Below are 14,515 nucleotides of genomic sequence, written 5' to 3'. Positions count from 1 at the left end.
TCTGTATATCTATGCATGTGTCATGTATCTGTGTATTTCTGTACAGCTTGTGTCTGTGTATCTGTGCATGTGTCATGTATCTGTGTATTTCTGTACAGCTTGTGTCTGTGTATCTGTGCATGTGTCATGTATCTGTGTATTTCTGTACAGCTTGTGTCTGTGTATCTATGCATGTGTCATGTATCTGTGTATTTCTGTACAGCTTGTGTCTGTGTATCTATGCATGTGTCATGTGTCTGTGTATTTCTGTACTTCGTGTGTCTGTGTATCTGTGCATGTGTCATGTATCTGTGTATTTCTGTACTTCGTGTGTCTGTGTATCTATGCATGTGTCATGTATCTGTGTATTTCTGTACAGCTTGTGTCTGTGTATCTGTGCATGTGTCATGTATCTGTGTATTTCTGTACTTCGTGTGTCTGTGTATCTGTGCATGTGTCATGTATCTGTGTATTTCTGTACAGCTTGTGTCTGTGTATCTGTGCATGTGTCATGTATCTGTGTATTTCTATATATCTTGTGTCTGTGTATCTGTGCATGTGTCATGTATCTGTGTATTTCTATATATCTTGTGTCTGTGTATCTGTGCATGTGTCATGTATCTGTGTATTTCTGTACAGCTTGTGTCTGTGTATCTATGCATGTGTCATGTATCTGTGTATTTCTGTACAGCTTGTGTCTGTGTATCTGTGCATGTGTCATGTATCTGTGTATTTCTGTACAGCTTGTGTCTGTGTATCTGTGCATGTGTCATGTATCTGTGTATTTCTATATATCTTGTGTCTGTGTATCTGTGCATGTGTCATGTATCTGTGTATTTCTATATATCTTGTGTCTGTGTATCTGTGCATGTGTCATGTATCTGTGTATTTCTGTACAGCTTGTGTCTGTGTATCTGTGCATGTGTCATGTATCTGTGTATTTCTATATATCTTGTGTCTGTGTATCTGTGCATGTGTCATGTATCTGTGTATTTCTGTACAGCTTGTGTCTGTGTATCTGTGCATGTGTCATGTATCTGTGTATTTCTATATATCTTGTGTCTGTGTATCTGTGCATGTGTCATGTATCTGTGTATTTCTGTACAGCTTGTGTCTGTGTATCTGTGCATGTGTCATGTATCTGTGTATTTCTATATATCTTGTGTCTGTGTATCTGTGCATGTGTCATGTATCTGTGTATTTCTGTACATCTTGTGTCTGTGTATCTGTGCATGTGTCATGTATCTGTGTATTTCTGTACTTCTTGTGTCTGTGTATCTGTGCATGTGTCATGTATCTGTGTATTTCTGTACAGCTTGTGTCTGTGTATCTGTGCATGTGTCATGTATCTGTGTATTTCTGTACAGCTTGTGTCTGTGTATCTGTGCATGTGTCATGTATCTGTGTATTTCTGTACTTCTTGTGTCTGTGTATCTATGCATGTGTCATGTATCTGTGTATTTCTATATATCTTGTGTCTGTGTATCTGTTCATGTGTCACGTATCTGTGTATTTCTGTACTTCTTGTGTCTGTGTATCTGTGCATGTGTCATGTATCTGTGTATTTCTGTACTTCTTGTGTCTGTGTATCTGTGCATGTGTCATGTATCTGTGTATATCTGTATAGCTTGTGTCTGTGTATCTATGCATGTGTCATGTGTCTGTGTATTTCTGTACTTCTTGTGTCTGTGTATCTGTGCATGTGTCATGTATCTGTGTATTTCTGTACTTCTTGTGTCTGTGTATCTGTGCATGTGTCATGTATCTGTGTATTTCTGTACTTCTTGTGTCTGTGTATCTGTGCATGTGTCATGTATCTGTGTATTTCTGTACTTCTTGTGTCTGTGTATCTGTGCATGTGTCATGTATCTGTGTATTTCTGTATAGCTTGTGTTTGTGTATCTGTACATGTGTCATGTGTCTGTGTATTTCTGTACATCTTGTGTCTGTGTATCTGTGCATGTGTCATGTATCTGTGTATTTCTGTACTTCTTGTGTCTGTGTATCTGTGCATGTGTCATGTATCTGTGTATTTCTGTACAGCTTGTGTCTGTGTATCTGTGCATGTGTCATGTATCTGTGTATTTCTGTATAGCTTGTGTTTGTGTATCTGTGCATGTGTCATGTATCTGTGTATTTCTGTACAGCTTGTGTCTGTGTATCTGTGCATGTGTCATGTATCTGTGTATTCTGTACATCTTGTGTCTGTGTATCTGTGCATGTGTCATGTATCTGTGTATTTCTATATATCTTGTGTCTGTGTATCTGTGCATGTATCATGTATCTGTGTATTTCTGTACAGCTTGTGTCTGTGTATCTGTGCATGTGTCATGTATCTGTGTATTTCTGTACAGCTTGTGTCTGTGTATCTGTGCATGTGTCATGTATCTGTTTATTTCTGTATAGCTTGTGTCTGTGTATCTATGCATGTGTCATGTATCTGTGTATTTCTGTACTTCTTGTGTCTGTGTATCTATGCATGTGTCATGTATCTGTGTATTTCTGTACAGCTTGTGTCTGTGTATCTGTGCATGTATCATGTATCTGTGTATTTCTGTACAGCTTGTGTCTGTATCTGTGCATGTGTCATGTATCTGTGTATTTCTGTACAGCTTGTGTCTGTGTATCTGTGCATGACCTTTTATGTCGCTAATTTACGGCTCCTAACACAAATATTACAATGACATACTCTTAAATAAAATTACCCATAAATAAGACCACAGACTTAGCATTGGTATAAATTGGCCGCAGCTCCTTTATTAATAAATAACCATATAAAACTTTAATAACTCAATAAATAACAGTGCAAATAAATTGTAAACACATTACACATAACAGCGGTGCTAGACCTAAATATATATTTATCTGGCCGTCACTCCATCCACTGGACCCAACCGTGCAACTTGATTGAGCCCGTTATCAATAATCAACATAAGTCTCTAAAGAACCCCTTGCCCTTAGAGACCCCATCTTGAATAACCCCCAAAGGGATGCAAATACCACATGAACAATTTGGCCATAAATTACTGTAAATGTAAGGGCTAGCACCCCCGCCACCGACTGGCCTGACACCTTCAGTCCAGTCCCGCCAACCCCACCAAAGAACCAACCGCCTCTTTAAAATCGAGCAAGAACAACTGCAGCCCAAAATCATTAAGATGCACTCCATCAGGTAAATAAAATTCGCCCTGACCAACCTCAGCTAAGTCTGGATGATGAACCACCGAGCCCCCAAGTCTCCTGACAAATGACCCCATCAACTTATTAACTTTGCGCCTGCTTTTATCAAGGCGCACTGGGTCCCAAGCCGCCCTCCAAACCATCCTAGGTAAAATGTCCGACCATACAATTCTCATCTTAGGGAATAACTCCACAAGCCTTCCAATGTCCCTCTTCATGCTTCTCACCAATTCCCTCTGAGGCAGAAAACCAAGATCATTGCCCCCCGCGTGGATCAACAACACCGTTGGATGCTGGTAGCGTCTGCAATAATCCACCACTAGCGGCAACAACCTGTCCCAACGTAGCCCCCTGACACCAAACCATTTGACCTCACATCTCGACTTAGGGATACCCAACTGCAATCCATCCACTTTGGCTGCAGCCGCTCTTCGAGCCCAATAAATGAAAGAATGGCCAACAAGCCACAAACGATCGACACCTAAAACACAAAGAAGAGAATAACAACACCACCAGCCTAAACTCCTAAATCAGGGCGAACATACCGGCGATAGCGGGCGGAACACCACCGGCCAATGCCTTTAACCACTGAATCAGATAAACCCCTCACCGAAGCCTCAGTTGCCGCCCCTATGCGGAAGGAATGTGACCCAAAATCCCTGCTATTAAAACCCAACCTGCACAATGATTTGTTAAGAACCGCCCGAAATTGGAATTGCGACAACGGCCTACCATCAACATGAACCAACAACGAACCCCCCATAACCGGACGTACCTGAAAATACTCAAACAAACATCGCCAAGGACACACTTCCAGACCACTCGGAAAAAGGACCACCGTTCTGCCCTTACCCAGCTGGTCAGTCTTACTCCTCCTCAAAAATATCTCCACCTTGTAATCAAACAACGCCACATCCGAAAAAGCCAAACCCCCCATAGAAACCAAATTCTTACTAACCAACTCCGAAATACGAAAGGCTCCAAAGAAAGCCAGAACAAACGCCACCCTAAACAAACACACCTCAAAATCAGACAAACACACCAAAGGTAACACCATATACACCTGCTGCAACAGCGAAAAAGTAATAGGTCGCCTATGGTCAGGGAAGGGACCACCCAACCCTTTCTTCAAGCCCTTCAGCACCTGACGAACACAAAAACCTTTGGTAATATCTCCCAGACCCAAGAGTTTGAAGCGGAAAGCCAATGCCGCCAAACGCCTGTCCATAGCGGAATGTGACAACTGAGAAACACCCCATTCCCACATCCAGTCAAGCAACGCACCAGTACCATCAACCTCCCCTTCACGTAAACCCTGGGACAACAACCTATTCTCCCACTCCAACCACACTCTTGAATAAGCTGCCCAAGTACCTGGTGCCAATGAGTTCTTCACCAGTCCAGCCAGTCCTCCACCCCAAGTCGCCACAAGAAACTCGGACACGGGCATCCCTCCTCGTCTGCATGTGGTACCAATTCCCGGAAACGCTGCCACTGAAACCGAGAGAGGGAGTCTGCTATTGAATTACAGACACCAGGAATATGTTTGGCCTTCAGGCAAACATTCATTCGCAAACATTTCAGGACAAGCAAACGCAACAATCTCAACACAGGCAGAGACGTAGCCGTCAGTGTATTCAATGCATACACAACTCCCATATTGTCTGAAGAAAAAACAACGGCCCGATTCCTCAACTCTCCCTCCCAGACAAACAGGGCAACCACAATAGGGAACAACTCCAGAAACACCAAATTCTTCACCAGACCCAAGGAAAACCATTCCTCGGGCCACCGAGCTGCACACCATCTGCCCAGGAAATAAGCACCGAAACCACAACCACCGGCCGAATCTGTCACCAAACCCAGCTCCTCATTAGAGACCCTCACTGCCTGAATTAACGCTGAGCCATTAAAACCTAACAGAAATTGTCTCCAAACCCTCAAATCATCCTTAAGCTCCCTGGAAAGCCGAACAAAATGATGCGGCTTATTCACACCAGCCGTAGCTAAAGATAATCTCCTACAGAAAACCCTCCCCATAGGAATAATTCGACACGCGAAATTCAGCTTTCCCACCAGGGATTGCACCTCTCGAAGCGTAACCTTCTTCAATAACAACGAACGGTCAATGACCTCCACCAAATCAGAAACCTTATCCCTAGGCAATCTACATTCCTTGGCCACAGAGTCAATGGTAATGCCCAAAAACTCAAGGGATGTCACCGGCCCCTCAGACTTTTCAAACGCAATGGGCACACCGAAATCGGCCGCAACCTGATAACAGACATCCCGTAAGAGTATACAATCCTCTGAACCCGCCGGACCCACAAACAAAAAATCGTCAAGATAATGCACCAATGACGAAAGGCCCGCCCGTTCAGAAACAACCCACTCCAGAAAAGTGCTAAACTGCTCAAACAGCGAGCAGGATATGGAACACCCCATGGGCAAACACAAATCCACATAGTAGGCACCATCCACGCAACAACCCAACAGATGCTGCGAAGTCGGGTGCACAGGTAGCAGTCTGAAAGCTGCCTCAATGTCTACTTTAGCCAGTAAAGCAGCGGCACCAGCTTCCCTGACTAGGTTAACCGCTTGATCAAACGACGCGTACTTAACAGACGACAACTCCTGAGGAATGCCATCATTAACAGATCCCCCTTTTGGAAATGATAAATGATGAATGAGCCTGAATTTACCAGGCTCCTTCTTAGGAACCACCCCAAGAGGTGATATCCGCAAATCAACCAAAGGAGGGCGATCGAACGGGCCCGCCATTCTACCTAACTCAACCTCCTTCATTAGTTTTTCAACGACTACCCCATGCCACAAACGAGCCGACTTTAAGTTACCCCTAAAAACCCCACAACCCCCTTGTGATGGAATCACAAAGCCAAATTGAAAACCGTGAAAAAGCAACGCCGCCTTATCAAAACAACCCTTCCGCCTAGCGTACAGGGCGAGCCAAGGCTCCATCGCGGCGAGTCTCACCGGGGTCGCCCCCTTTGTCAGACGCGTCCCCAACCCCGCTTGGTTTACCCTTACGGAAACACTTCGCATAGGAATGTGCACCCCCACACCCTGAACACTCGTGTTTAAACTTGCACGCAGCTCCCCACTTGCAAAACTTTTCATTATAGGCAAAGCAACAACCTTTTCTGACCGTGGCAGGGGATCCCCCGATGGAGGCGCCACCGGCTCCTGATCGAAAGGACTGGGAAGATCTTAGAGGCGTCATGATTTTTAGCCACAACCCCATGTCACGGTCGTCCCACCGCATTTCCGGCTTAACTGACAAGCGCTGCCTGAACTGCTCGTCGTATGACCACCAAGCCATACCCCCATACGTCCGCTGAGCAGAAGACACCTCATCAAGATAACAAAAAAGCGCTGCACCCTGGTCAGGAAATTTACTCGCAAACACATTAGCATATATCAAAAATGCCTGAGACCAGTTAGAAAATGTTTTCGGCAACTTCCGATATCTCTTTTTCCTCTCCTCCTCCTCTTTCTTGGCCACGTCTTTCTTAGAGTCCTCCGGGATCTCGAAAGACTGCTCAAGCGGGAGAAGAGAGAAAAATTCAATAAATTCCCTCTTATATATCTTTTCCTTCACCTCAGAGGTCAAGTGCATCCCCAACGGCCCGATTGAGCAGAGACACGACCGAGACATTGCTGTATCAGCCACCCTCAACTCAGCTCCCTCACCCTGCCTCGAGACCAGCCCGGAAGACCCCACTATAGGCCCGGAAGTCTGCGCCACCACCGCGCCACCACCCCCTGAGACACCAGGGACCGCCACACTGCAGTCCTCCACCCTCTCCACAACTGATACACCCGCCGACCTGTCAACAGGGACCCACGCCCTCTCTACTCCAACCCTTTGCGCAGGGCCAACTCCTTCCAATTTAGCTAACAACACTTTCAATCCCTCCACTACACTCCCTGTCACTGAGTCACAATCCACACTCCTAACACCACACAATGTAACATCACTCCCCCCCACATTCAACAACCCTTTCTCACCTGCTGAAGTGCTCTCCGTAGTCCTGATGCCTGAAGGACCGCTGAAAGTTGCCTGGAGCCCGCTGCTGCGTTGCCCCGTAATCTCTCGACCACCTCCAGTAGAAGTGACAGCTGGCCGTCCCTGTTGTGCCAACTGCCGTGGTTGATCCTGAAAAACAGTAGAACGTGAATACATATCCAGGGGAGGAAAAGGTCTGCTACCCCTTCCCCCTCTTTGCCGGCTGTTACTCCGAGCCGTACCAACTCCCCTACCCCTCTTGGGAGCTCCCCCACCCTCACTACCAGGCCAATCAACGTCCACCACAGGCCGTCTTCTTGACCCCTCCCTATGTACAACTCCCCGTCCTCCTGGCCTATGTGGCCGACCCCTGGCACCTATACCCCCTTGAGTGGCCGCCGTATACACCCGGGCCCCACTCTGTTCCCTTGCCAGCTCTGAAACCCCGCCCGAGACACCACACCTCACCTCCTTATGCCCAACAGGCCGCACATCCTGCTGTGGACCGTCATCAGGCTCCAAACGAATAGAATCCGTCCAGGAGCCGTGCAAGCCAGAGAAATCCTCCTCAAGGCCGTCGAAGACATCCTCCCTCAAAGATGGGCCAGGTTGAGGCCCTGGCCGTCGTTCAGATGGGCTATGCTCTGGAAGAGAAAAGCTAACATGTGAGCCACACACCCCAACCTCCTCCCTGAACCTGGCCGTACCCCCTCCCCCCACAGCATGGTGAACAGACACAGGCCTAGGACCCACAGAAACCCTCTCAGCTGACCCCCCAAAACGGCTAACATTCCTACTGGAGGACCCAGGGGAGGGAGGAACACACTCCTCATCAGAGGAGTTTAAAAATAAGTCCATCTCCCCAGGGCCCAGCTCCAACTCCTCACATTCCTCCCCAGACCCATACTCCAGATCAACAAGCCCCCCCCTTGTGGCCTCACTGCCCAACTCACATCACCCCCACTAAACTGGCTAGGACACCTAGGACTAAGCTGGAGAGAACCCAGGCCTAACTCACTCTGCCTGACCTTGGGACCACCAACCACCAATGCTGTCGTGGCCTGTCCCTCCTCTCCCTCACTACCACTGCTCACTGCTACCCCACTACCAGGAACCAGGGAGCCACCCTGTCCGTCACGGCACCTCCCAGAAGGCCCCTCTCCCCCCAGATCAGGCCCTGCCAGGCCGTGAGCCACCTTACCCCTACCTCCAGATTTAGTGGCCAGGCCAGCAACGGACCTCCGCTCCGGATCACTGCCGCTCACACCGGGTGATGACGTCATCGGCACTGGACCCACACCCGCCGGACCCGCCAATACCGCTGCCTCCGCACTCCTCCTAACCGGAACCGGACCGGATCTCCTTGTCGACGACGCCCTCCTGCTGACCTCAGGGCTGAGACGCGATGGAGGCCTGGATTGCCTGGTGGACCTCTTCCTGGGAACCGACCGCTCCTGCACCGCCACAGCCTCTACCGGAGCCCCCAGCAATGCTTGGACCTGCTCAGATAGCCAGGTAGGTCCCTTCGATTCTGCAGCCTCCTTCAGCCGCCGGAACAAGTCTTCCATATCAGCCATAACGCAGGCTGAGCGAGAAAGCCAACAGCTGCAGATGCTTCACCAACTTTTACTAACAACAACTGCTGGCTTTCCCGCTCAACCGCAAGGCTTTATCACCTTGCAGCTCCTCCCCCACTTCCTCTCAACCTCAGCCTACATTGTGCTCCGCGGTCAAAGCTCCCTCCAGCTAAGCTTTGCACCGCTTACAGGAGCCACTTGTGTCATGTATCTGTGTATTTCTATATATCTTGTGTCTGTGTATCTGTACATGTGTCATGTGTCTGTGTATTTCTGTACAGCTTGTGTCTGTGTATCTGTGCATGTGTCATGTATCTGTGTATTTCTGTACTTCTTGTGTCTGTGTATCTATGCATGTGTCATGTATCTGTGTATTTCTGTACTTCTTGTGTCTGTGTATCTATGCATGTGTCATGTATCTGTGTATTTCTGTACTTCTTGTGTCTGTGTATCTATGCATGTGTCATGTATCTGTGTATTTCTGTACAGCTTGTGTCTGTGTATCTGTGCATGTGTCATGTATCTGTGTATTTCTGTACAGCTTGTGTCTGTGTATCTGTACATGTGTCATGCATCTGTGTATTTCTGTACAGCTTGTGTCTGTGTATCTGTGCATGTGTCATGTATCTGTGTATTTCTGTACAGCTTGTGTCTGTGTATCTATGCATGTGTCATGTATCTGTGTATTTCTGTACAGCTTGTGTCTGTGTATCTGTGCATGTGTCATGTGTCTGTGTATTTCTGTACTTCGTGTGTCTGTGTATCTGTGCATGTGTCATGTATCTGTGTATTTCTGTACTTCTTGTGTCTGTGTATCTATGCATATGTCATGTATCTGTGTATTTCTGTACAGCTTGTGTCTGTGTATCTGAGCATGTGTCATGTATCTGTGTATTTCTGTACAGCTTGTGTCTGTATCTGTGCATGTGTCATGTATCTGTGTATTTCTATATATCTTGTGTCTGTGTATCTGTGCATGTGTCATGTATCTGTGTATTTCTATATATCTTGTGTCTGTGTATCTATGCATGTGTCATGTATCTGTGTATTTCTGTACATCTTGTGTCTGTGTATCTGTGCATGTGTCATGTATCTGTGTATTTCTGTACTTCTTGTGTCTGTGTATCTGTGCATGTGTCATGTATCTGTGTATTTCTGTACAGCTTGTGTCTGTGTATCTGTGCATGTGTCATGTATCTGTGTATTTCTGTACAGCTTGTGTCTGTGTATCTGTGCATGTGTCATGTATCTGTGTATTTCTGTACTTCTTGTGTCTGTATCTATGCATGTGTCATGTATCTGTGTATTTCTATATATCTTGTGTCTGTGTATCTGTGCATGTGTCATGTATCTGTGTATTTCTGTACATCTTGTGTCTGTGTATCTGTGCATGTGTCATGTATCTGTGTATTTCTGTACAGCTTGTGTCTGTGTATCTGTGCATGTGTCATGTATCTGTGTATTTCTGTACAGCTTGTGTCTGTGTATCTGTGCATGTGTCATGTATCTGTGTATTTCTGTATAGCTTGTGTCTGTGTATCTGTGCATGTGTCATGTATCTGTGTATTTCTGTACAGCTTGTGTCTGTGTATCTGTGCATGTGTCATGTATCTGTGTATTTCTGTACTTCTTGTGTCTGTGTATCTGTGCATGTGTCATGTATCTGTGTATTTCTGTACAGCTTGTGTCTGTGTATATGTGCATGTGTCATGTATCTGTGTATTTCTGTACTTCTTGTGTCTGTGTATCTGTGCATGTGTCATGTATCTGTGTATTTCTGTACAGCTTGTGTCTGTGTATCTGTGCATGTGTCATGTATCTGTGTATTTCTGTACTTCTTGTGTCTGTGTATCTGTGCATGTGTCATGTATCTGTGTATTTCTGTACAGCTTGTGTCTGTGTATCTGTGCATGTGTCATGTATCTGTGTATTTCTGTACTTCTTGTGCCTGTGTATCTGTGCATGTGTCATGTATCTGTGTATGTCTGTACTTCTTGTGTCTGTGTATCTATGCATGTGTCATGTATCTGTGTATGTCTGTACTTCTTGTGTCTGTGTATCTATGTATAGGTCATGTATCTGTGTATTTCTGTACTTCTTGTGTCTGTGTATCTGTGCATGTGTCATGTATCTGTGTATTTCTGTACTTCTTGTGCCTGTGTATCTGTGCATGTGTCATGTATCTGTGTATGTCTGTACTTCTTGTGTCTGTGTATCTATGCATGTGTCATGTATCTGTGTATGTCTGTACTTCTTGTGTCTGTGTATCTATGTATAGGTCATGTATCTGTGTATTTCTGTACTTCTTGTGTCTGTGTATCTGTGCATGTGTCATGTATCTGTGTATTTCTGTACTTCTTGTGTCTGTGTATCTGTGCATGTGTCATGTATCTGTGTATTTCTGTACAGCTTGTGTCTGTATATCTATGCATGTGTCATGTATCTGTGTATTTCTGTACAGCTTGTGTCTGTGTATCTGTGCATGTGTCATGTATCTGTGTATTTCTGTACAGCTTGTGTCTGTGTATCTGTGCATGTGTCATGTATCTGTGTATTTCTGTACAGCTTGTGTCTGTGTATCTATGCATGTGTCATGTATCTGTGTATTTCTGTACAGCTTGTGGAAGTGGAGGGCCCTCTAGTGGGCCTGTAGCAATATTAAGGGGCAAGGGACTTGAAGTCTGGATGGTTCTAGGTGAAACAATGTTGCAATGAGGGGGGCGGGGGTTTTCTACTCACCTTTAAAGGTTCTTGTTGCAGTAGATCCGGCCTCTTTGTTCCAGTGCACAGACTTCAAGAAGAACTTCTGTTGCTGTAGCAAGATGAGGCGAGCAAAGAGAAGAGCTGTTCCTCCCAGGAGATATGCCGAAGTGGTGAAGGAGGTCCCAGGGATGAGAGGCCCTGCAAGAGCAAGAGAAGAATCAGGTTCTGAGGGAGTTATACCTCCCACCCCCAGGGCTCAGTCAGTTAGTAAAAAAGGGGCCGGAGCTAGGCCAGGGGCTAGGAGAAGCCTGGGGTTACAGGGGGGAGTTGTTAGGCAAGAGGCCCAGCAGGGAACCGGGGCTCAGGAGCTGAATGCCCCGGGTTTGGTAAGGGCCCTCTCTGGAACTACAGAACCGGAAGGGCCGGCAGGTAGTGGGGCGGTTGGGAGGCCCACAGCTAGTAGCGGGCAGCATGGGCAGCGGCCTGCAGTGGACTCTGCGGCCGCTCCCATGCTCCCGGTAATTCAGGATGGCACGGCGGTGCCCCAGGAGCCGAGGCCGGATTCGGCGGTTGAGGCATGGCTGGCCACATGCCAGCAATTGCGGGGCTTACCCTCGGAGGCCTTGGCTTCCGTGGCCTCCTTGGCCCAGTCCCTAGCGGCGTACATCGCCCCTGGTGCGGCTGGGGCGGGCGGCGACGGTGAAGTCCCGGGTGGCAGCGGTGCGGCCTACAGGCCTCAGAGGGCTACTAGGCCGCGTCGCGCGTCCCCGGCTGGCTCCGCCTCCTTGTTTACATCACGCGCGTCCTCCCCATGTGACTCATCGAGCGGGGAGGAGCGCGGGCGTGCAAGGAGGAAACGCGGAGCCAGCAGCAGGAGCAGATCCTCTTCCGGAGAAGCCCCCAGTAAGTTGGGGAGACTCCGGGCGGAGGATGCGGCCCCTGATGGGAGGGGGAACAGGCGGCCTGGGGGAAAGGCGGCATTTAAGACCCCGGGAGGGGGTAGAAGCAGAATGCCCGATGTTGGTGCTCAGGCAAGAGGAGAGAACGTTGCAGTGGTCGGGTCTGCTGAGGGAATGAATGCAGGGGATATGCCTGACACGGGTCCGTTGCATGAGCGGTCCAGACAGGGCATAGTGCGCGACAGGCCTAATGCACCGGCTATGCATGAGACCGGAAGGCCTTCAGAACAGGGCAGACAAGGGGTGTTAGGAGACATGCCTAATGCAGTGATTATGCAGGGGACAGTAAGGTGTAATGCGCAGGGCAGACAAGGTGCCTCTGGGGTTAGGTCTGGAGCTGAAAGGGTGGTTGCTGGTCACAGTGAGGAGACTTTGGTGGCGGCTATTGCACAAACAGGGTGTGTGAATGACGACGTTATAAGGAAGGCTGTGGCTGCTGCGCTTGGGATGTCTGTTGTGGATGGTAGTAAGGATCATGGGCGTGTGGGAGAGGAGGCTGGGGGCCCCTCGGGGGTCTCATCCTACGCACAGAGTACTCCCCATATTCCTTTGTTTTCCCAGGTTAGCAGTGATTCGTCAGCAGTGCGGATAGATTGCTCAGCTGGTCAACCCCCTTCTGGATCTCAACCTGTCCCTCCAATGGCAGCAGCGGCGGCTGCACAAAGCGGAACTGGAGCGGCTCCTCCTTTGGCCCTGAGTGGTGAGTACTTGCTTGGCACTTCCACACACACTGAACACATGGTACCCTCTAGTGAGTCAGGTTCAGATAGCGATGGGGACCTGGGGTTAGTGGGTAAGGGCCAGAAGGAGATGTTTAGAATGATCAAGAAACTGGTAGCAGCGCAGGTGAAGAGCCAGGCAGCGCAAGCGTCGGGCTCGGCGTTGGTTCCGTTTGTCCCCGGGGTGGGTGCAGTTTTACAGCCCCCCTTGGGGGTGCCAGTGACAAGGAGAGTGGCCTCGCAAGGTGATACTTACCCGTGCTTGGTTCACTCCCTTTATGGGCACCTCAAGGCGAAGGTGGTGAAAAAGATTCAAGATGGTCGCTATGTGAACATCTTTGAACTTTCACCGGAAGCATGTCGCGCGAAGGAGCGGGCAGCAGATGGCACGGGCCCTAAGAAGGTCCAAAGGCCGGAAACATATGAAGAATGGCAGAGGTGCTTCAGAGTCCTCGCAACCTGCTATTTGGATAAGTGGCAGACGCAAGGTCATAACCTCTTTAAATATGAAGACACTATCGATGATGTCCATGCCAGGTTCAGGGAAGGGGCGTGGCGCGAATATGACATGGCCTTTCGTAGAAAGATGGTAGGGAACCCTATGCTCCACTTTGGGACGCAGGATTTATACCTGTGGTCCAAATTGGGGTTGGAAGGGCAAGCGGGCCAGACACCGGGCCCGCGGAACGGCCCTGGGCGGCCTGCCACCCAGCGTCCGAAGAGACGCGGACGGGAATGCTGGAAGTTTCAGGACAAGCAGTGTGACAAGGGGGCAAATTGCTCCTTTCGTCACATCTGCAAGTTCTGCAGCGGCCCACACCCAGGAATTGATTGCAACAAGAAGAGAGAGGTTGGCGGAGACAAACAGTCCCAAAGAGGGGCCTCTGGTACCAAGGGCTCCAACGCCTCTTAGGCTTGAGGCCATGACAGTGTGGCTGGCACAATACCCAGACAGGGGAGTAGCCGAACTAATCCGCCGGGGTTTGGCGGATGGGTTTAGGATACCTGTGTCGGGCCGGGTAGTGGGTTCTTCGTTACACAGGAACCTGAAATCAGCCTATGAGTTTCCCGGTGTGGTTAGGGATAAATTAGCTAAAGAATTGGCCTTGGGGAGAGTTGTGGGCCCCTTCAAGGCTAACCCCCTCTCGGACCTGGTGGTGTCTCCATTGGGGGTTGTACCAAAGAAGGATTCAGGCAAGTTTCGGCTTATACACCACTTGTCTTACCCCAAAGGGGCATCGGTGAATGATGCCATTGACACCGAGCTTAGTTCGGTACACTACCAGTCCTTTGATGAGGCACTGGCATTGGTCAGGGATAAGGGTCATGCGGCTTTGATGGCTAAGCTGGACATTGAGTCAGCGTTTAGGC

Source organism: Bombina bombina, chromosome 6 (genome assembly GCF_027579735.1).
Source record: "Bombina bombina isolate aBomBom1 chromosome 6, aBomBom1.pri, whole genome shotgun sequence".
NCBI classification, from domain to species: Eukaryota; Metazoa; Chordata; class Amphibia; order Anura; family Bombinatoridae; genus Bombina; species Bombina bombina.
This window is presented reverse-complemented; position numbering follows the sequence as displayed.